We start from the raw sequence: 25,088 nt of genomic DNA, 5'->3' as shown, positions 1-25,088 counted from the left end.
TCTTCTTTGTGGGGTGGATGGTGGGGAGGGTAGTAACTACACATGTATGTTTTACTTAGCACAAGTAGGTATCAGTTACTGGAAGGACAATTCAAAACATATGCCTCACTGATGAAGGCTTAATTATGAACCTTGGCAGTCTTAGTAGCACTAATATCTGGTATGAAATCGATGCAGGATGATTATAGGGACTTCATTAAAGTCCCTGTCTTAGCCACTCACTGAATGGTCTCATGTTAAAAAGAAACAGAAAATCTTATTTATTTTTTCTGATAAAGTTCACTGAAAAAAATTGGGAGAGCAAAATAAAACAGAACAAAAACAGAAATAAAGAGAAAAAAGTTCATTCATGATTTTACTACCAAGGGATAAAGCATGAATGTTTTGATGAATTTACTTACAGTACAGTAAAATTATGGGTGCTTTTAATGATCTTCTTAGTATTAATAATATTAAAGAGTATATACATACATTCTTATATATAAAGAATATATGTAAAAAAGGCAGAGAATAATGTATATGTAGGTTTTATCTCACTGTTTCACTTCAAATAATATTTTGGTAATTCCCCATTTTTCTGTAAACATGCTTAATTAAAAGTGCTGTTTAATTATACATCATATGGTTGCACCATAGTTTTTTTAAGCAGCCTCTTATTTTTGGATATTTAGGTTGTTTCTATTTTTTGCTATTATAAAAATGTCCTGTTAAACAATTTTGTTTATAATTTTTGTCATGAGCTTGAATTGTTTCTATAGAATTAGATACTAAATGTAACAGTAAGTGGCCAAGATATGAGAGTTCTTATTCCTTTTCACATATATCACCAGTTTTGGGGGGGATAGTTTTACAGGAGTTCTATGACATTTGAAATGTTGTTCCTATGCTACTGCTGGGTGTGGGATAGGCAGATAGCCTTCATTTTGGAGATGGCTGGTAAGGGCAAGTGCATCAATGCCATTGCATAACACTCGTTTGTTCTGTAAGAGTGAAACACTGAGTTGGCCACTTAATACCCCCTAACAACAAAGGCTGCTGACATATTGCTTATGAGTACAGGAAGTATAGTTATAGAGAAACTATTTTTTTATTATGATTGAAACCAACAGGTGTTTTGCTTTGTCAAGTACATTAATATAGCAGTCAACAGAGAGTATTCTAAACAAATGTACACTGAAGTATATGCTGTTCTCCATTTGCATCTATTGTCTGGTGTGTCTAAAAAACTGTTGTATTAATCTGTAAACATTTATTGAGTCCATGTACAAAATTAAAAGGGTGAAAATGACCTGAAGTAATTTTATTTGATTGGAAACAAATTTAACTCCTTTAAAACGTGTGATTATGCTAATTTTAGAGGGCTTTTAAAATTATTGATTTATTTTTTGTTTAAAATTATTTTATTTTACATAGATTTTTAAAATTATCCTATTACAGTTGTCCCATTTTTTTCTCTCCTTTATCCCCCTCCATGCTGCATTCCCCCTCCCACCACTATCCCTGCCTTGGTTCATGTCCATGGGTCATACATATAAGTTCTTTGGCTTCCCCATTTCCTATACTGTTGTTAACCTCCCTCTGTCTATTTTGTAGTTACCAATTATGCCTCTTATTCCCTGTACCTTTTCCCCCATTCTCCCACCACCCCCTAGCTGCTGATAACCCTCCATGTGATCTCTATTTCTGTGATTCTGTTCCTGTTCTAGTTGTTTGCTTCATGTGTTTTTGCTTTGGTTTTTAGGTTCAGCTGTTGATAGTTGGGAGTTTGATGTCACTTTACTATTTATAGTTTTGATCTTCTTTTTCTTAGATAAATTTCTTGAACATTGTATATGATAAGGGCTTGGTAATGATGAACTCCTTTAACTTGACCTTATCTGGGAAGCACTTTATCTGCTCTTCCATTCTAAATGAAAACTTTGCTGGATAAAGTAAGTCCTTGGATGTAGGTCCTGGCCTTTCATGACTTAGAATTCTTCTTTCCTGCCCCTTCTTGCCTATAAGGTCTCTTTTGAGAAATCAGCTGAAAGTCTGATGGGAACTCCTTTGTAGGCAACTGTCTTCTTTTCTCTTGCTGGTTTTAAGATTCTCTCCTTATCTTTAATCTTGGGTAATGTAATTATGATGTGCCTTGGTGTGTGCACATCACTTGGATCCACCTTTTTTGGAACTCTGTGAGCTTCCTGGACTCCCTGGGGTTATTTCCTTTGCCAGATTGGGGAAGTTATTCTTCACTATTTTTTCAAATAAGTTTTCAATTTCTTGCTCTTCCTCTTCTCCTTATGGTACCTTCATGATTTGAATGTTGGAACATTTAAAGTTGTCTTGTACTTTCCTAAGTCTCTCTTCATTTTTTTGAATTCTTGTTTTTTTCATTCTGTTATGGTTGAATGTTTATTTCTTCCTTTTGCTCCAAATTATTGATTTGAGTCCCAGTTTCCTTCCCTTCACTGTTGGTTTCCTGTATATTTTTCTTTATTTCATTTTGTATAGCCTTCATTTCTTCCTCTATTTTGTGACCATACTCAGCCATTCTGTGAGCATCCTGTTACCAGTGTTTTGAACTCTGCATCTGATACGTTGGTTATCTCCTCATCACTTAGTTCTTTTTTTGGAATTTTGATCCATTCTTTCATTTGGACCATATTTCTTTGTCTTGACACACCTGTTACATTGTAAGGGGTGGAGCCTTACGTATTAACAATGATGGGAAACCCACTTGGCTTCTTTGTGGTGCTATATGTAGGGGAGGGGTCTGAGAGGCAACAGTGCTGCTTGTTGGGCTCTCTCCCCACTTTCAGTCACTTCCTCTGCTACCCACAAGCAAATTGGGCCTTTCTGGTGCTGATTTTCAGGTGAGTCTGTGTACGTTCTAGGCCCCATGGGTCTCTCCAATGAACTGTCCTATGAGACTGGGAATTTCTCCCACTGCTGCAACCCCTACAGATTTTTATAGCCAGAGGTTTTGAGGTTTTAGTTTCCTCTGCTGGAACCCTGTGGTGCGCAGCCTATCTCTCTCATCAGTTGTTCCTCCTGGCTTATCTACACATGAATGTGGGAGCTCCTGGTACACCAGCCACTACCTTGCCTGCCGGGTTTGTCACCTTGCTGTGTGTCCTTTCTGCCCTGGCTGCCTATGTCTACTGCTTTTACCAGTCTGAATGAATTTTTCTTCTTTAACTTCTTTGTTGTTGGAATTCCATACAGTTAATTTTTCTGGCAGATCTGGTTATTTTTTGTTTTTAAATTTGTTGTTGTCCATTTTTTGGTTATAGGAGGAAGCAAAGCATATCTACTTTTGCCTCCATCTTGGCCAGAAGTCAAAAATTTTTTTATGTTAATGTGGTGTCTAGATTAAGACTTTTCCTGATCTGTAAGTAGATGAGTCAGGGAAAGGGAAATTAATACTTAATATATGCAAGATCTTAGTTACAAGTGAGTATAATTGCTCATTTTGTCTTCCTTAAGATTATTCAGTGATTTTGAAAATGTTTATTGATTTCATAAAGGTGATTCCATTTTACCAATATCCAAGTTAGAAAAAAGTTTCTAGATCTTATCAATATTTATATCAAATTAAATGAAAATATTAATAATTTATAGCATATTTACTATGCACAGAAACTACCTCATAAGGGAGAATTCCACTACAATAAACTTATTTGTACATTTAATTGATTTTCCCATTATAATGGAATTCTTCTTATTAAAAACCTGTGCATTTTAAAGTCAAAGAATTATTAATTTAAAGTAACTGACCTTTTGGATTTGATGCATAGTCTTTTTGTATCTATTACTTTGATAATGTATCACCTATTAGTACAAATAAAAAATAACATTAAATTATATTAAAGGTGTTTTTTCTAGAATAGCATCATATTAAATATCTCATCATGTTTTCTTCAAAGAGTGTTTAATGTGAGGTAGTTATATGGTTTTTTAAAGTATATATTATTGCCCTGGCTGGGTAGCTAAGTTGGTTGCAGCATCATCCCTGTGTACCAAGGTTACAGGTTTTATCCCCACTCACGGCACATACAGGAAGCAACCAAAGAATGCATAAATAAGTGGAACAACAAATCGATGTCTCTCTCCCACCCCTCTAAAAAATTAATAAAGTTTAGAAATACCTTAAGTATGTTATATAGTCTCTTACTGTATTGCAAACATTCTAAAAGAAGTTCACAACCTTTAACTTTATAGTGCTGCCAGATAAAGTTATCAATTTAGTAGCCCCATTAAAAAAATTCTCACATTTCCTCATTATCTGTCTTCATTTTATATTCCTTTGCTTTCAAGGTACCACAGATATTACTTACCACTTCTGTGTATAAGTCAAAATTCTATTTTAATTTTGAGAGTAATTGGTTATACATACTATTATGTCATTTTGACTTGTAAATTCATTTATTCATAAATCTTTATTCTGCTCTTTTTATAGTTTCCAGAGCCTTTCTCACCAAACTAGATTTATCTTTAATCTATTTTTTTTCTCTTGGGCACAGGTAAATCACTAGGTCATTCTGCAGGGATGTTCAGCCTGGGATATATTTCAATCACTTGCTTTCATTTTCTCTGTGTGATAACTTATACAGTTGCATCTCTCTGTGATAAATTCCTCCAATGGATCAGAAATATTTTTTCTCAGCAATTACATTTTTATGATTGCAACTGTAGACATCTGTACTTTATCACTTTCAAGATCCAAATTCAGCAGTGTAGAAAGTCTATTTATGCAGAATTGTGATGAAAAGAATTTACATCTCTGTTGCATAGTCTCTGAAGGAGATATAAACATCTAGATCATGCTACAGTCATTACATAATAGAAATATATATATATAATCTTATTTTCCACAAAGTATAATTTTCTATGTGTCAGATTCAGGTTGAATGTAAGCTAAAAGAATTGACTTATTCAAAAACCGTTTAAGATAAAAACAATAAGCTCCTATTTATAATATGTTATCTCCTATAAAGATTTTTTGGCAAAGGTTCAAATATAATAGTTCCTGATGTAAATATATCCCATGATTTCAAAAGGTAAATACAGAGTTAGATCAATAGTAATAAACATTCCTGTATCTCTCACCTCTAATTCTTATAGTTTCTGCTTCTTACAGGAACTCAGGCACCCAGGCTAACGTAGACTCCACCTAGACATTTTCTTCCACTGTTGTTGTAACAGGGTTAAGAGAACATTATGGATCATACGAGGGCACTGAAATGTTTGCCCAGGTGTGACATATGTCAGTTTCATTTACATTGCTTTTGTCAAAGCAAGTAATGTGGTCAGTGTGGATGCTGGATGTGTGATCCTGCCCTGTGCCCAGGAGAATGATAATATTTGTAAATGACCCCAATAACTATTACCCTTCCATTGCCTTCTTTTTAGGGATTTCTTTTTTTCTGAGTCTTTATTTGCAGTCAAGTCACCTTTCTACCCTGGTCATAGCTGACTTTACCAGTGTGGGCATCTGACTAATGAACACTTAGTTATAAGCAGGCAAGAAGTCTGTGAGGCATTTTGGCATGGGAGCTCTGCCTCTGGGTGATCCTGGTGAATTAGTCCTATCACCATCCTCTTTGGAAATCTGACTATGTACTGAGAGTTAAGTGGTTCATACCTAGGGTTAGACAGTTTTATCATGTGCAAAGCTAAAAGACTCATACAAAGAAGTAAAGACACAGGGAAGCATTCTAGGTAAACAGTTTTCAAATTTGAGTTCACAAATTTCTGCTGTTGAGGAACAGTAAGATTACCTAGTCACCAAGGTTTTAATGGATTATTCCAATTTCCAAAGCACATTTCCAAAGCACATTTCCTCAGAATTTTACTCTAGCCTCTGTGGGGTGCCTTGAGCACTGGCCATGTAGGCCAGGTACTTGTCAGTCTTACATAGTCTGAATCCCAGGCCCCCTACCTCCTCATCAATGGCTGAAAGTTCAAAAGAAGTTCTGTTCGCAGCAGCAGTCCAGGGTTCTGGTAATTGCTCTCATTTCTTATGGTAGAATGGAGGTCTTTCTGCATAGCCTCTCTTCTGCTTTTTTTGCTTATCTCCAAATTTTGGAGTATCTGAGGTATGATTTACCTGTGTTCCCAAACCAGTCTATCTGCCATGTTTTTCCATTTTACTTGTCTTCATCTTGTTGATGGGGGACAGTAACTGCCAGTGATGCCCACTGTGAGACTGAAAATGGATATACCAAAGTAGCCATGCCCCAAATGCCCCCAAAGCTGTGAATCCTCAAGGTGGTGAAATGGCACTGGGCTCCTGCAGAAGAGAGTAAAATGCCTCTCTTCCCACTTGTGCTTCTCTGTGTCACATGGGCCCCAATGAAGCAATGCTTGCACCTAGAATCACACAAAATTCCTTATAAAGCAACCTCTTTCACCCTCTTTGCTAATCACTCCCCCTCCTGTTAAAGTCAAATCCTTGCCCAAGTGGCTGGGTGGTGAATAAGGTGACCCTTGCTCCTTCAAGCACCAGGGTGTTCTTTCCTCACTGATTCCTGTGCAGAACCTCTCTCTCTGCCACACCTCACTCACAACATAATTTCTTTCTCTTCTCCTTCAGCCAGGGGGGAGAAAAGCAATCATACGTATCAATTTATGCAAACAGATGCCTAGATGCCCAAAGGTTCATTTCCCACTGTTGTACAGACAGATTTGATTGACTTTGAGGTAGAAGAAGAGGACGTGCTTTGGTTTCTTATCCTCCTAGAATATGATTTCTTTTGTTTCTTTCAGTAAAGAATTCAAGTTTCATTCATTTGTGCTTCCTCCCCCTGTAATTTCTATAGGTCATTTTGAATGCATTTACTTATGTTCCCTTGGTTTTATCTCTGAACTTTTTGGTAGCCTTTCTGATTAATCTATTACTAGAATTTATATTAGAATTAATCTTGAAAGTTCCAAGGAACTCTAAAAGTCAAGTCTAGACATATATAGTATTCTTGTAAATTATAAGCAAATTTTGACTATTACCTTAACATGTAACCTGAAAAGTTAGTAAGTTAAATGTATTTTAAACACTTACAGGCTCAAGACTTAAGTGTAAAGATGTTATTTTTGATTATCTTCTTTACGAATAAACTTAATTCTATCTCAACAATGTTTTAACCTTAAGGTGATTCAGTATAGTTGAGTTGACTCTAGTAAAGTGAGTTCTTCTATTTCTCCATTTTTTTACTGCCAGAAAACTGCTCCATGGAAAACTTGTTAAGCTATGGTATCCTTGAGAAACAAATAGTTGAGAAAAAGGAAGCCATTCTTAAATTAAAATAAGGATAAAAAACCAGTTGCTAATTGGTTCAGTGTGAGTCCCAGCTGGAGTATGCATGTCTAGTGTACAGGGGATGCCCCCTCCATTACACCACAACCTGGTACCTTGGAGATCAGCTGTGGCCAGATGTTAGTCTTTGCACATACTTCACCTGTTCTCACCTTGCTCCCTGGACCTTTTATTCTGTCAGAATAATGTTCTTTCTACTCATTTAAATGTTGCTGCCCTGTTGTCTGGGTTCTCTGTCTATCCTCAAACCACTCCACTTCTGTTAATAGTTTATCTTTCAATCCAGGCTCATGTTTTCCCCACAAATTCAGAATAATTCCACAAATATCTACTTCTAGTTTAGCTGTGGACTAAAATATTTCTCTTATAAACTGATTCTGTAGAGAGCCAGGTTCTATAGATAAATCTAGACTCCCTTGTGCTTTTAGTGGAAAATTACTAGATTGAAGGGAGCAATGGTGGTTCATTTGTCTGAAAGGATAGAAGAGTCCGTATCTCCCCAGATGTGGTCATTTTCTGCTTAAAGTGTGAGTCTACCTTTCATAGAACACCATGGGCTATTTCAGAAACCCAGCTGGTTTCTGCAGCTTGACAACTTCATGACTTTAGACCATTGGTCAGCAAGTTTCTTTTGTATGGGTCCAGAGAGTAAATAGTTTCAGCCTTGACGGCCGTAGAATCTCTGCTATTGTAAGAAGCCATAGACAATATGCAAACAAATGGATGTGGTTGTGTTCCAGTAACACTTTATTTACAAGAACAGGCAAATGGTCAGAGTTGGCTCCAGGTACTTAATTTTCAGGCTCTTGGTCTAGACTGACTATTTTCTCATGGAGATACTCTGTACTTACTGGTTAAGGAAGAATAAGAAATGGCCACTATCTCACACATAGTCAGGAGCCCCCTGTGAGAAAAATTAGAATGCGATGTTTTGTGGCCAAGCCCTGTGAAAAACACAGAAGCCCTCAGAAGCACTCAGGAGGAGAGTAATTGGTAGGCAATTCAGAAAATTCCTGTGGTTGTTGAGATCCTGTTAGCCCAGTGGTTTTCAACCCTGGTTGCACATTAAAATCACCTGGGGAGCTTTAAAAAATCTTGATGCCCATGCCACACAGGAAACCAATTAAAGTAGAATCTTTGGGAGTTGGATCAGGCAGTAATCTTAACAGCTCCCAGATGATTACAATACAGGAAGTGCTGTGCTGGCTGCTATGCCAGCCAGTGGAGAGCATGGTTATGTCTCTTGCCTCAAGGCTTGATTTAGAATTGTGCCCCTTCTCCGTCTTTTTAATGAGGTTTGGCGGTGCCCATTTGGAATACATTTATAAGGAATTTCTGGGGTAACTTCCTGTATCAACTCTGTAATATGCTCAGGTGGTCCTCCTGGGTCCCAGTAGGACTATTAGTAGCAGATCTAGGGAAACTCCTGCAGTTGAGAGATCTTGGCTCCATGTTCTGCCTCTCTCCCTTACCCAGCAATTTGACACTAAGTATATGGACTAGGTTAGGGTACGCTCAAGGGTTTTGGTGTACCATGGTGTGACATTGTGGTTTATAAGAAATATATATATATATATATTTCATCATTCAGATGGCCAAAATATATTTCTTATACACATTTGGTCTTTATCCACAATTCTTGGATTAGCAGCTCCCCAAAGCCTTGGAATTTCCTAAGTATTAAGAGTGATGAAAGTGTCTTTTGTTATATTAATGAGGTGACTTTTGGAAGCACCCAAGGATGGGGCTGGTTGTGATTACAGGGTTGGAACTTTCAGTCCCATGCCCTGACCTCTGGGGAGGGGAGGGAGGCTGGAGGTTGAGTTTAATTACCAGCGGCTAATGATTTATTAATCATATCTGTGTAATAAAGCCTCCATAAAAAAACTCGAAAGATGGTGTTGACAGAGCTTCTGGTTCGGTGAACTTTGGGAGAGTGGCACACTCAGATAGGACACGGAAGCTCTGAGTTTTTCCAACATAACTTGCCCTGTGCATCTCTTCCATGGGACTGTTCCTGAGTTTATAGCCTTTTATAATAAAGCAGTGCTCCAGTAAGTAAAATGTTTCTCTGAGTTTTGTGAGTTGCTCTAGCAAATTAATCAAACCCTAGGAGGGGTTTGGGGAACTATTTACGGCCAGTTAGTCAGAAGCACGGGTAACAAGGTGGGGGTGGGGGTGTCTTGTAGGACTAAACTCAACCTGTGTAATCTGATGCTATTTTTGGGTAGATAGTGTCAAAGTCGCATTGAATTTTAGGATACTGGTTAGTGTCCCAAGAATTGCTTCTTGATGTGGGGCCCCTACCTCCCAACTGGAATTGGGTCCAGGAACCTAATTCACATGCATCCTTGGTTTTGGTGCACTTTGTTTGGGGCGGAGGAAGTGGTAGTGAGGGAAGAGGTTTGTAATGTACAAGTCTGAAATTATGGTGTGTTGTTACATCTCATGAAGAGGCTTACATTTATAATCCCCTGTACCAGTGCTTCTCAACCTTAGCTGTACAATGCATCGCTTAAGGAACTAATGAACATCCTGATACCTTCCCCAATTAAATCAGAATCTCTACAAGTATTTTTTTAACTCTCGCATGAGGATATGTTTACTGATCTCACAGAGAGAGGAAAGGAGAGAGAGAGAGACAGAAAGAGAGAGAGGGAGAGAGAGACGGGGGGGGGAGAGAAACATAGAGAAACATGTGAGAAACATCCATTGGTTGCCTCCTGCACTTGCCCTGACTGGGGATCTAACCCACAACCTAGGTATGTGCTCTGACTGGGAATCAAACCCTCAACCTTTTGGTGCATGGGATGACATTCCAACCAACTGAGCCACCCTGCCAGGGCTAGAGATATTTTTTAAACCTATTTCTCATTTGCCGCAAGAATACTTGCTGTTGGCACTTGCAGCTACAGCATTTATCCAGAGAAAACTAACCTTACCCTTAAAGTTTGCCACGAAATATCTCACTTTTATTATTATTTTTGCATCACTCTATTATATTGATAGTCTTTGGAAACAAATGACATCATTCTATTTATAGCATTTTGCATTTAGTAGTGGTATTTCCATTTACTTTTTTTCTAAACAGGAAGTTCGTTAAAAAGCCTTCCAGGTGATTCTATTGTACAGCCACTGTAGTTGGACCTTGCTGTCACCAAAGTGTTGTTCAAGAACTGGCATGAAGCTCATTTGGGAACATCTAAAAAATGCAGACCCTCAGGCCCGACCCTAGACTCACAGAATCAAACATCTATGGTGTAATCAGATCCTAGGCGATTTGTATAACATTCATGTTGAAGAAGCACAGTGTAGGAGACTATAAATTTCAACTTTTAATTTGCAGCCTTGTGTAGCCAGAGTTGAAAACCACTGTCTGTTACCTACCTGCAGGTGCTTGAGTGGTGAAGTCCCCAGGAATTTTAAAACTCTGATACTCATACAACTGAGTCCTTGAAGGGTGATTGTCCTGTTGAGTGGGACCGTGCATTTCTTTTGAAGAGGTTCTGCCTCTCCCACACCCTGACTTAGGCCTAACCAGCCCCACTTCCTTCCCTCTCCAAGCCTGTGGTCAGTCTTACACCAATTGATTCGGTTCTTCCCAGAAACAGCTTTAGGGCACCAGGAAGCATGACCTGAGAAATCCACAGATTTTCAAGAGCTAGTGTTTCTCCTTTAGGGTGTTTGAAACTGTTACAGAACAGAAGTCCAACAGGGGCAATATTTGGCCCACCCAGGGATGCTAAAAACGGTTACAGAACAATAGGGCCCCCCACCAAGGACAGTTTACTAATATCATCTGGACCACCTACTGGGCTCATCTGTCCACCACCAGAGGAGAGACGTCTCTCCATGCCAGAGATTTGTGAAAACGAAAAGGAAAGGTTTATTTAAAGCAATACAGACTTACAGTAGTGACCCAATGTCCCCATTAATATGTCAAAGTCCTTTAGGATAACCACAGATGCCCACAGTGCTCCCTTCTCCCCCTGCCCTAATTCAGGGTACCGTATCTCAGGAAAAGAAGCACATGTCTGTGTTTCAGGCTGCTGGCACCATCAGCTGTGTCGCTGTCCAGGCAGGATCTCTAATTACTTCAAAGCCATGTGGTACCTTCTCATGACTTACTGGCAAGAGTTCTTTGTTCCCATTTTCCAGGCAAAGTGTCTCCTGCTTCCCAGTCCACATGGCCAAAGGGAGCACCCCAAAGCTGCGTGGGCCTCTTCTACCAAAGCTGCAGGGGTCTGCACTCTGGCAAAGCCACATGGTACTCCCCCTTCTTCTTACATGGCTGCGGGGGTCCCCACTCTGGCTCAAAGCATGTGGTTCTCTCCTCACATGGCTGCAGGGGTCCCCACTCTGGCAAAGCCATGTGGTTCTCTTCAATGGCTGCTGCGTCTGCATTTAAATCCCTGGACAAGTCCTCCTTTGCAGCCCCATGGCATGGAGCCTATCATCTTCAAGCTCTGATGCAGGCGCTGTGACTCAGGGCACCTGCCCCCAGTTATGTCCTGTGTGGAAGTCCCTTCCATCCCCTTGGCTCAGAGCATGGCCACAGCCATTTAACATATCTATGCAGCCATTTAAAGGTTATAGATATGTTAAATGACCATGCTAGAGGTTAGCTGCAAAGCCTTTACTGTACAAAACAGCTCTCAGTGGCCCTGCTCCATTTGTCCCTTCCCCAACTCACACCCGTGGGGGGGGGGTGAGGACATCTTAATATTTCCTGGACACCTTGAGTTCTGGACCCCGACCCCATTCCAAATCCCTTTTTGGGGCCCACCTCTTGGCTCTGCCCTGTTATAAAACCAGGGCACAGTTTGTTATAATCTACACATAATTTTTAACTCTGGGAAAGTTACGTAACCTTGTTATGGATGAATTTGGAGATATATAGCATCTCAGTGCTGAATGGTCTACAAGTAAGGCTTAACAAATGTGGTTTGTGATTTACAGACAAGATTTTTTTTTCTTTAGGAACCAATCTGCATTCTTAACCCTGATTTATAAGATAGTGTATTTCTTCAATTTTGACACATTCTCCCACATTCTCCACCTTATGTTTTTTAACATTTCTGAAATTAGGATGCATCTTACAATGGATATGAACATTTTTTTATCCTTACCTGAGGACATTTTTTTTATTGCTTTGTAGAGAGAGGGAGCAGGGAGAAAGAAAAGAGAAAGAGAAAGAGAGAGAGAAAGAGAGAGAGGTGGAGAGAAAGAAATATCAGTGTGAGAGAGAAACGTCGCTTAGTTGCCTTCTCATACTTGCCCTGACTGGGGTATGCACCCCCACCAGGGATTAACCCGCAACCTGGGTATGCACCCTGATTGGGAATCAAACATGTGACCCTTTGGTCTATGGGTGACGTTCCAACTAATCCACACTGCAGATATGAATATTTGATGTAGTTTTTCTTTTGATTCTTATAGGGGATCACAAATTTACCCACAATACAGTTTAGCTGCTTTATCTTCCATATGTGATCTGATCCTCTTCATAAGCTTCCACCCTCTGGAGATTGAGATAAATGTTTTCTATTTCAGTCAATGAGATTGGTAAACTGGTGTGATTTAGCAATGTAAATAATTCCTTTTGGTAAATAGTCTCTTTACATAAAATGATCAGAAACATGTAGTAAGGGGTATTGCTTATGTGACCTCATGGGGATGGGAAATAGGTCTTTTGGATCTGTGTGGTGACCTTTGGACACTTGGTTTGGGATGCTCTCTGGACTGGTGATCGTTGAGGGGTGACCAGTCCCATGCATGGCATTTTATGGGCACTTCTCTGCATTTCCTAATGTAGTCTACACCTGACAAAATTTAAGGACTTATTTTTCTCAGCTTGGTTAGGTCCATGTTTGTCTCAGGATGCCTTAGTCTCACTTTGGCCCCAGTGGTGCTTCAGATTCCAAAGTTCCAGCTATTGTATGTCCTTCATTATGTGCCTGGCATTGTCTGTTCACCTTTCAGCCTCTGCTACAGGATCGCCTTACTCTTCATGATGGTGGGCTTAGGGCAGGCCTACTAGTCTTCAACAGTCACATTAAAAAATAATAAATCTATATTTTATTGAAGATTTTATTTACTTATTTATTTGAGAGAGAGGGGAAAGGGAAGGAGAAAGAGGGGGAGAAACATAAATGTGTGGCTGCCCCTCATGCATCCCCAGTTGAGAAACTGGCCTGAAACCCAGGCATGTAACCTGATTAGGAATTGAACCAGTGATCCTTTGGTTTTAGGCCTGAACTCAATCCACTGAGCTACAACAACCGGGGCTCAACAGTCACATTTTGATTGGATTTTAGGATAACTAGGATGGTCTGAGTCTAATCCATGCCTCAAGGGAATCAAGAATGGTTTGAGCCCTGGCTGGGTGGTTCAGTTGGTAGGAATGTTGTCCCATACACCAAAAAGTTGCAGCTTTGATCCTCAGTATGGGCACATACCTAGGCTGCAGGTTCATTCCCTGGTTGGGGTGTGTATGGGAGACAACCAAATGGTGTTCCTCCCTTCTTCTCTCTCTAAAATCAATAAAACATATCTTTGGGTGAGGATTAAAAAAAGTGACATGGGGAAAGATAAGCTGGGCTTTTTTCTACCTAATTTCCCTGAGATGCCAAGATTATACTGTGACTACCCCAAAATTTGTGCAAGGAAGCTCAGGAAGCAATTTTTTATAGTGTCCCAAAGATAAATGGAATCAAAGTCCCTTTGCTTTCAGTGTTTTCTCTCAATCATGCTAAAACAGGTCCCTAATCTAGGTGAAGGTCAGGGAGGAGAAATAAGGACATGTATCTGGTCTTTCTTACCTGTCAGGCTCTTTTTCCAATAGTATATTGTGGCTAAGTGAGGTGTACTTTCTTACATTTTTTCCTATCTGATCAGATCTTTTTCGTAAAACTCTATGATCCAGTCTAGGAGGTAGAACTTCTGCTAAATGGGATTTAAATGAATCTAGACAATGATTTTTTATTTTTATTATGGCTTTCATAACTATTTTTGCTTAAGACTTGAAGAAAGCCAGCTTTGAAATTCAAAGATGATTACTGGTATCTTTGTGTTTCAAAGGTGACTCTCCTTCCCTGGGATAATAGGCCTCATGGCTCAGCCTTGGATGTAGAAAGTTAAGTATTGCCAAATACCATCTATACTTATCTTCTAAAAAGTAGTTAAATGGATGGTATTTGTTATAACTAATGGTGTTTTAGAGTTAAGGGACAAATGGCACTATCCTGATGTCTTGAAGGAGGGACTTTAGGGCATCAAAGGTCAACCATTGGACAAAAGGATTCAGAATGGTGGCTGATTTATAATTTTCACCAGTAAATGAGGCAAAAATGCCTTTGCTGACTTAGAGACACTGCTGACAAATGAGGTGAATGCAACCTAATCGATTTTAAAGTGAACTCAATATTTAAGTCACTGATGAATTGTATTCAAACTACATTCGTGTTGCTATAAGATCTTGACTGACCATAGAGCCCTACAAATCTAATCACCAGCTATGGTATTTTTTTTTTTTTTGCTTAATGTCTCTTATCTCTTATTCATGATGGTGAGCAAGTGATCACCAACATCAATAACAATGAGTTTTATGTTAAAAGAGAAAAAAATCTGATGACCTAAGGTAGATGGGAAAATGGAATATGGCAACAGATAGAGGGAGTAACAGGCAGATAAAGCTTTATGAGTTTGTGTTGACAAAGGGTACTGGCATCGTTTATTCAATTTTATAGTTGTTAGGACTATACATGATTAGTAAACAAAGCTGGAACACAGAATTAGTGGTCATAAGCATATCCCACCATCAATCACTGTTGAAAGTGGAATGCTGGGCTGGATGGAACAAGGGATTATGTGATCATGTCTAAACTACTACATGTGAGGTCAACTCATTTTTTATTTTAGGATCAGTTTTGGCCTGATGGAATTTAAAAAAATTTTTTTTGACCTCAGATCCGATGAGTATGACAGTTAGAGTTTGGATTTTTTAATTCTTTGTCTTCTTCAAGAAGTCAATGTTTATTGATGGGAAAGAATTGTCCTTTTGCTTTTTCTTTCTAAGCATTTCTTTGGATCAGTACTCTACTATAAGTAATTGATTATTGATTCACCAGATCATTAACCCTTGGTTTAGGTATAAGTAGCAGCATGAATATAATTTTTTCCTTTGTTTGTTTAATTCAGTATTTTAATAGCTTTTCACTGCATTTTTGGAAAAATTTATAGAGAAGGAGACTGTATAATTAATACTGCATTTTTTCACTGAAGACTGAATTTGACTCTGAATTTTTGTGCTGTATAAAACAAGCATAAATAATAGTTACATTTGAGATGGCAAAAGCCATATATCTTAGGATGAATAGGTTCATGGCTGAGTTTCCTGAAAAATACTACCTCTAAATGTTGGGATGCCTACAGCTCAGTCCTGTAACTTCTCTAGCTGTACTTTGTTTTTAGGAGATCTCATACAGTCTCATGATTTTACAAAACAAATACTGTTCTCAGATATCTTTGACATTTTAGTAAGACCAGCAAAACCATCACTATGCAAATAACTAAAGTGAAAATCTAAGCTATAAGAAACATATCTCCAACATTTACCTCTCTCTATTCCAGAATTGTATACTAGTCTCCAACTTAGCAACTCTGATAGGCAAATTTAGCATGCTTAAAGCCCAGCTCTTGATTTCTCTCCCTCATATCTCCTTAAGTAAATGTTACCTCCATACACCCAGCTGCTCAGGCTAGATGCCATAGAATCATCCTTGACTCCCTGTTTCGTAACTCCTATCCAATCTGCCAGAAAACCCTGTTGACTCCAGAATTACCAGAATTCTGTCACTTCTCAACAATTCCACCACTGGTTGTTCCTTGGAACAAGCCAGTCTGGTCTCTACTTGGGCTACTGAAACAGCCTCTTAACTGCTTTTCATTCTTCTATTTCTCACCCTTCTACCTCATCTCTGCCCAATCACTAGTCTATTCTCTCAGAGCAGACAGAATGATCCTTTTAAATTTTAGGTCAGATCATGTTACTTTCCTGTTCTGAAATCTGCAATGGCTCCCTGTCACAATGAATAGAATTGAGAGGGTTGATGGTGATTGACAAGGTCTGCACAATTGGTGCCTTGATGCCAGCCTGACTTCATCTCTCATGCTCTCTCCTCATTCTGCAGTAGGTGTGCGGGCCTTCCTGCTTCTTTTGGGAACATACCCATCAAACTCCTCTTTTGGAGACTTTGTACTTGTTTCCTTTGTTTGGAGTATTTACCCCCAGATATTCAAATATCTTACTCCTACTTCCTTGTGGTTCTTGTTACCCAATCAGAAACACCTTCTCTGATACCAAATCAAAATTAGCTCTTCCCCATCACTCATCTGTTTCCTTACCCTTCTTTACTCTCTTCATAGTACATATTAATATCCACTATTGTGTTATATAACTACTTATGTGTGTGGTTATTCTCTGTCTCCCCTCCTTAGAATGAGGCTCACTGCCATATCCTTCTGGCAATCAATCACCATCGAGCCTCTCAATTCTGTTCTTGTGACTGGGAGCCATTGCAGGTGCACCATCTACATTTGTTGAATGGTGGAGTTCAATATTGGTTTTTCATTTGTTTCTGGCTGGTAAGCAGCTAAATAAAGACTGGAAGACACTAATATTTGATACTAGTGTCAGCATGTGGTCTTTTCCTAGCTGTGTTTTAGTTCCTATTTTTTTCCAGGAATAAGTATACTTCCTAGATTAGAACATTTTAGCTACAGCTATTCATTTGTTTGAGGTGTAAATCTTTGCTCCTTATGCCATCTGTATGGCTCTGAGGGCTGATAGAGTTGGGGAGGGATCTACAGGTGCTTTGTTATTGTCCCTCAATAGCTCCATGGAATATCCCAGATTAGCAGTTGTTGTTAATCTAATACATAAGCAAAATCCTAAATTCTAGTAAAAAAGTGATGGTTTTTAAAAATACTTCTGTGTCATTTGTGGTGAGGATTGTTATAGGTTGCATTGTGGCCCCCCTTTCCCATTCATGTAGGGAAGCCCCCAGTACCTCAGAATGTGAATGCATTTCAAAATAAGACCTTTAAAGAGGTAACTGAGTTAAGATGGAGTCTTAGGTTGGACCCTTAATCCAAAATGACTGGTGTCCTTATGAGAGGAGATTAGGGTGGAGAGAGATGTCAGGGATGCAGCAACAGATTAAAGACCACACCAGAACCAGAAGGTGACTTTCTGCAAATCAGTGAGAGAAGTCCTGCATCAGCAGGACTGCATCTTCCAGTCCTTGATCTTGGACTTCTAGCCTCCAGAACTGTGAGATAATAAATTTGGGTGATTTAAGCCACCCATTCTGTGGTACTTTATGGCAGCTGTAATATATGGTTTAAAAAAATGAAAATCAATGATAAAAATTGCATGCCTACTCCTTTTAATTATCATTTAAAAATGAACTATGTAGTCTTTTTTCAAATATATAAACATTTCACTGACAGGGGTGGAAATGGGAGGGAGGTGGGGAGCACTGGGGGGTGGGCTGGGATGGGAGTAAAAGACAGAAAACTATACTTGAACAATAATTAAATAAAAAAAGAAAAAACCAAATATATAAACATTTCAAATAAAGATTTCAAATGAATATAAATACATACTTAATTTTAGATCACTTTGAACTGATCAGACCTTAAATAATTATCTGAGTGTTGACTTGTTTCCTTTTGAGAAAACTACCAGGTTCTGTTAGCAAAATTAAATTTTAATTTTGGCATAACCACCAGCTCTGTTTGTGACTGTACAAATCAGTCAACATTGTGGTTTTTAGTTTAAGTTTCCTAAAATCTAGAGTTTTATTCATCTTCTCATTAAGTCGGCCACTATTTATTTATTTATAGCATGCCAGCTCTGGGTTTTCAGGATGAGTCAAACCCCTGATTTTCGGAGTCATGATAAAGCTGGGGAGGCAGTGTGTTAACAGCTAACAGTTTACAAAACCCTACTGAGTGGTGTGAGAAGTACACATTAGAGCTGTAAGGGGAGAAAGTTGTTTCAGGTCAAGGTTGCCAAACATTTCCTGTTCTGGGCCTAACAGGTAGTTTGTGGTCAAACTCCAAATGGAAGATGAGAGTGAAAATGTAGTCAGAAGTGAGATTGTAAATTGCCTCATAAACCGTGCTTCAGATTTTATCTTGTAGGTAGCACAGAGCCATTGGAGGGCTTTAAATTGTGCGAAGGTGTCACATTAGCACTGCAGAGAGATGGCTCTCATGGGAGTGTGGGATGGGTGTGGAGACACAGGAGAGTCAGCATCGATATGTACACTTTCTGTAACAGTACCGTGGAGGATGGGGCTGAGACTGAGGCTTCATGAGGCCCCCTTTTTCTGTGTCATGGAGCATGGCTTGGAGGGGATACGGGGCAATAATCCAGAAAGCAGCCATGAGAAGCAAAGGCTGTGGGCTGGAGGGGAGCTGACAGTACAAAGAACAAGACAAAAAACCTGCACAGGAAGCTGAGAGAAGGAGGCACCCTGAGGACCTCTGGGTTTTCGCTTCAGGTTACACATGTCTGTCCCTGAGGTAAGAAACAGAGGAGAGGAAGGTTGGTGAAAGAAGGCTTCCACTTTGGGCCCCCAGTACGAAATGTCTGTTTCCTGCTGAATTAAATATTAACCCTTTCATTGGCCTCTCACACTTCTTATCTAAGCTATAGCCGCCTTCCTAACCTTATTTCTTGCCTGAATTCCTGTTTTTACTCCACAGTGTGCCAAACCTGACTATCTGCTACTGTCAGACAAAAATAATTTCCATCTCTGTCCCTTTGTGCATGGTTCAGTTCAGCTGGCTCACCTTCTCATCAGGCTCTCCTGCCAGAAAACTATCTGTCCTTAAAGGCTGTTCTAGGAAGCCCTCCTTAATCCTTGGGAATGTTTGCAGTCTCTTTAGGACTTTCTTTATACTTGTTAGTGTAGGCCATTATCATTTTGCCTTTTATATCACAGCTAGTTATATCTCTCTTCCTGTACTGGACTGTACTCACCTTTATTTTCTAAATGTATAGAGTATTGGTTTTGGACATATGTGCTTGATAAATGGTTATTGATGTGAGATGAACTAAAAGAAGATTGTAGTTGGTTTTGGGGGAGTGTTGAAGTTAACTGAAGGATATGCATTTGCTGGTGTTCCCAAACTTTACTCTTCCCTAGTACTTTTGCTAACACAATAGGTTGTTTTTGGTAGGGAATAAGAAGAGTTGAAATTCTCAGTGACTTGAAGGGACGTCCCCTCATGCAAAATCAGTTAAAAACTTTAACTTAAAGGGATCCCTGGTTTTACTTATCTATAGACAGTTTTATTTTCCTACCCTTTAAGTTTGTTTTGGAACTCTGAAGTTTTAGCTAAATAACATTGCTTAAATGTCTTATATTTTATTTCACCCATTAAAATTAATTCAAGAAAGTGAAAGCAGCCCTGAAGGCTCCTGTGAGCTGCTGGGGGAAGGTTAAAATTCAAAGTGATTCAGCTAATAAACAAGAGGAGAGATGGCTGTTAACATGGACTTTTTGTACTAATATGATAGTAGACATAATGAAAGAAATAGTTAGATTAGGATAGAACATGATTATAGAATATAAATGTGTTATCCAAGTTGGCACTAGAGAAGACTTTCCATGAAGCTGGTGTTACAGGAAAATGAAGCAACCAGACACTGAGGGATTCTGGAGTATGAGGTTTATTAACGTGTACGGGCCCAGAGGAGTCAAACTTCAAATTCTGAGCCCGAACAAAGGATTCTTGGGGTTTATATAGTCTACGGGGTCTTCCTGTCTACGTAGCAAAGTGAGATACAGAAGTGGAATGTGGAAGTTAGTTCTAGCTACATGGCAGAAGCAGAGTACAAAGGCTAAATGCGGAAATTAGTTCTAACCACGGGGGTGCTAGTCCTAGCCCTTGTGAATATCCTGCTGTTTGCTTTCCCAAACGGCCCTATCGCTCTTCCTAGGGTGCCTGGGGTTTGGGTAAACAAAGGTTCTTCAAAGCTTCCCATATCACTGGCTTTATCATGATGCCACATATGAAAGTCAGTCACAACCTCACACCATGTTCTGCAGTGCTCCTGTTGTGCGCCAGGGTTGCTGTGCATTATGGTCGATGCCTTGGTTTGCTAAGCATATCAATTTACTCCTTTGTATCTTTGGAGCATCTAGAGAAGCACACCTGGATGAGGAGAGATGAGAAAACCCTTTTTTTGATACTCTAAAATTTAATATATAACTATTATGTATTATTAAATATACACCTGGTTTTATGGAATTTTCAACATGCAAAATTTAAAAAGTAGGGAATTTCTTATTTTCATAGTACTTAAAGCTTCTAATTTAGGACCCTTTCAGGGAGAAACTCATTCCTGTTTTTATGAGGATGGTGTGTCTGTAGCCTATAACAGTTTTAAAGACTGAGGAAAAGTGAATAAACCTAAGTTCTTTAAGAGCTGCAAGCCTGGTCTTGAAGATTTTCCTTCTGAGAGGGACCCCTCAGATCTGAGAGAGAGGGGGGAGGGCAGGTTGTGAATCAGTGACAAAGAGAAGGGTTAGCAAGACATTGGCTTGGGCCCTGCGTGGAATCATCTTTGCTGTAAAATCCAACTAAAGTTTTTGTGTTCTTATAAAATTGTAACCGATTTTATACTGAAAAAGAAATAACTTGAATAACTTGGAAGCTAACTTGTCTGAATGCTGGCATTCCTTCCAGAGATGGGAGACTCCCTTAACGCACACACCCTGCACCCCTTGGTGAGAACCATACATACAGTGACTGGCAGTCACTGATAGGAGTCTTAGATCCTGTCTGTAGGTGAGTGGGGTTAAGAAAAGTGGTTTAGCTTGGTTTGCCACCCCCATCAGAATTAACAAACCATGTTTACTTTTTTTACATGCATCAGTGAAAACATCACTTGACTTTAGTTTAATCAATAATAAATAACCATATTGGAGCATTTTTAAAGAATACAGGCATAAATGATTTATACAAGTGGATAACTTACAAGCTGCAATTGCACTTTTTTGATGGAAGCACAGTGCTGTTATACAATGTTCTTTTCACATTTCTTTCTTCTCCAGCATTTATTATAAGGAACAAAGCATTTCTGGAATGCTCATTTTAATTCCAAAGCTCAGGCTAGTCTATGGAAAACATTTGGGGCATGGAGGATCTGAACAATAATAGAGGAATGTTCAGTGGGAAGCATCATGAATTGTGGCACTTAAATTTTGAAGAAACATTTTAGACAATGATATTATTCTTCATTTTAAACAAGTTTTAAACTAGGTGCTATAATTTGTTTCAGTCTGGACAAGTGTCTTTTCACTCTTGATATATGAATTAGACTGACAACAGTAAGTTATTTGCCTTTGGGGTGTGTGAAAACCCACGTAATAAATCCGGCTTATTATCATCCTTATATAATGCATGATAAAGACACGTGGCCATATTTGGCTGCTTTTAAAGCATGTGGAATGTGCTTTGTTAACTGCCTTTATCACAGTCAGCACAGGGAACCCCAAGAGCAAGATAAGGTTAGACCCAGAGAGGACACCTTTGACAAGGATCCCATAACAGATTTTCTATATCAATGTGGACAATGAACTAGAATATAAGTGCCATTAGGTGCCAACCAGTATTTGTGCCATGTTATGCATTTTACAAAACATTTTACATTATTTAACCTTCACATAGTCTTATAAGATAGTGCAATTGTTCTCCTTTTCCTAGAGAGCAAACAAAGCCTTGCTGCAAGGCATTCCACTCTCGGTTATGAACATGGGGATACAGCAAATTAAAATAAAACACAGGGTATGTTGGGCAGGGGGTAGGGAATAGAGAGGGAGACAAAAATTACTCTTATCCACATATTTCCTTATAGCTTGTAAGTTCTTTCTTAGTTCCTAACTAAAAAACTGGGTTTAGATATCCAAATAAACAAAGGTTTAGTACTCCATAAACAAGCAAAATCTCAGAGGCTGCAGAGCAGGAAGGGGTATGTATGTATGTTGTCAATGAAGTGGTGAATAATCATTATAAGCCTTGGCTATTTAATGTCATGCAAGAGTCTAGCTTTCAATGGGGATTTCAGGTCTTTTTAAAATTTTTTAAATTAATTTTATTTAGTTATTTTTCAAGTACAGTTTTTTTTTTGTCTATTTCTCCCATCCCAGCCTCCCCCGCCCCTTGCTCCCCACCTCCCTCCCATTCCCACCCCCCTTAGTTCTCGTCCCTATGTCCTTCCTATTTGTTCCTCCAAATCCCTCCCCGTTTTTCCCCTGAATTTCCCTTCCCTCTCCCCTCTGGTCACTGTCCCCTTGTTCTCTATTTCAGTGTCTTTGTTTTTTTTTTTTTCTGCTTGCTTGTTTGTTTTGTTGTTTAGCTTTCTGTTAAAGGTGAGATCATATGGTATTTGTCTTTCAGCACCTGGCCTATTTCACTCAGCATAATGCTTTCCAGTTCCATCCGTGTTGTTGCAAAAGGTAGTAGCTCCTTCTTTCTCTCTGCTGCATAGAATTCCATTGTGTATATGTACCACAATTTTTTGATCCATTCATTTACTGATGGGCACCTAGGTTGCTTCCAACTCTTGGCTATTGTAAATTGTGCTGCTATGAACATTGTGGTGCATAGGTTCTTTGAAATTGATGTTTTAGGATTCTTAGGATATAATCCCAGCAGTGGAATTGCTGGGTCAAAAGGCAGGTCCATTTTTATTTTTCTGAGAAAATTCCATATTGTTTTCCATAATGGTTGTACCAGTCTGCAATCCCACCAACAGTGAACTAAGGACCCCTTTTCCCCACAACCTCTCCAACATTTGTTGTTTGTTGCTTTGTTTATGATAGCCATCCTGACTGGTGTAAAGTGGTATCTCATTGTGGTTTTAATTTGCATCTCTCTGATAGCTAGTGATATTGAGCATCTCTTCATGTGTCTCTGGATGTTCTGTATGTCCTCCTTGGAGAAGTGTTTGTTCAAGTCCTTTTCCCATTTTTTAATTGGGTTGGGTGTCTTCTTAGAGTGGAGTCGTGTAAGTCCTTTGTATATTTTGGAGATTAAACCTTTGTCTGAGGTATCATTGGCAAATATGTTTTCCCATACAGTTGGTTGTCTTTTTAATTTAATACTGTTTTCTTTAGGCATGCAGAAGCTTTTTATTTTGATGAGATCCCATTTGTTTATTCTTTCCTTTATATTCCTTGCTCTAGGGGACATATCAGTAAAAAAGTTGCTGCATGAAATATCTGAGATTTTCTTGCCGATGTTTTCCTCTAGGACTTCAATGGTGTCACGGGTTATATTTAAGTCTTTTATCCATCTTGAATTTATTTTGGTATATGGTGTAAGTTGGTGCTCAAGTTTCATTTTTTTGCACATAGCTGTCCAGTTCTCCCAGCACCATTTGTTGAAGAGGCTATCTTTACACCATTTTATGTTATTGCCCCCTTTGTCAAATATTAATTGACTGTAGAGAGTTGGGTTATTTCTGGGCTCTCTGTTCTATTCCATTGGTCTATGTGCCTGTTTTTATGCCAGTACCAGGCTGTTTTGATTACAGTGGCCTTGTAATACAGTTTGATATCAGGTATTGTGATCCCTCCTACTTTGTTCTTCTTTCTCAAAAGTGCAGCTGCTATTCTGGGTCGTTTATGGTTCCATATAAATTTTCGAAGTGTTTGTTCTATGTCTGTGAAATATGCCATTGGTACTTTAATAGGTATTGCATTGAATGTGTATATTGCTTTGGGTAGTATGGACATTTTGATGATGTTAATTCTTCCAATCCACGAACAAGGTATATGTTTCCATTTGTTTGTGTCTTCCTTGATTTCTTTCTTCAGGGCTGTGTAGTTTTCTGCATACAGGTTTTTTACCTCCTTAGTTAGGTTTATTCCCAGATATTTAATTTTTCTTTTTGCTATATCGAATGAGATTTTTTCCTTGATTTCTGCTTCTGCTGATTCATTGTTGATATACAAAAATGCCTTCGATTTCTGGATATTGACTTTGTAACCAGCTGTTTTGCCAAATTCATTAATTAGTTCGAGCAGTTTTTTGGTAGAGTCTATAGGATTTTCCATGTACACTATCATGTCATCTGCAAACAGTGACAGTTTTGCTTCCTCTTTTCCTATTTGGATGCCTTTTATTTCCTTTTCTTGCCTGATTGCTGTGGCTAAAACTTCCAATACTATATTGAATAGAAGTGGTGAAAGTGGACATCCTTGTCTTGTTCCTGATCTTAGTGGAAAAGATTTTAGTTTTTTTCCATTGAGTATGATATTGGCTGTAGGTCTCTCATATATGGCCTTTATTATTGTGAGAAATGCTCCCTGTATTCCCACTTTGCTGAGTGTTTTTACCATAAATGGGTGTTGTACCTTACTGAAAGCTTTTTCCACATCTATTGATATGATCATGTGATTTTTGTCTTTGCTTTTGTTTATGTTAAATGTAATATGTGATGTATTACATTTACTGATTTGCGAATATTGAACCATCCTTGCATCCCTGGGATGAATCCCACTTGGTCATGGTGTATGATCTTTTTGATATATTGTTGGATGCGGTTTGCCAATATTTTGTTGAGGATTTTAGCATCTATGTCCATCAGCGATATTGGCCTGAAGTTTTCTTACTTCGTTGTGTCTCTATCTGGTTTTGGAATTAAGATGATGTTGGCTTCATAAAAAGAATTTGGGAGTTTTCCATCCTTCTGGATTTTTTGGAATAGTCT

General features: G+C 38.8%; 1 protein-coding gene across 6 annotated transcripts in view; it reads left to right on the top strand.

Annotated features, from left to right (window-relative positions):
- The window catches only part of CTNNA3 (catenin alpha 3), a 1,563,160-nt gene that overhangs the window by 77,773 nt on the left and 1,460,299 nt on the right, over positions 1–25,088 (top strand). The gene's annotated exons all lie outside the window — the stretch shown is intronic.

Source organism: Artibeus jamaicensis, unplaced genomic scaffold, assembly GCF_021234435.1.
Source record: "Artibeus jamaicensis isolate MK-2021 breed Jamaican fruit bat unplaced genomic scaffold, CSHL_Jam_final contig_332, whole genome shotgun sequence".
NCBI classification, from domain to species: Eukaryota; Metazoa; Chordata; class Mammalia; order Chiroptera; family Phyllostomidae; genus Artibeus; species Artibeus jamaicensis.
This window is presented reverse-complemented; position numbering and strand designations above follow the sequence as displayed.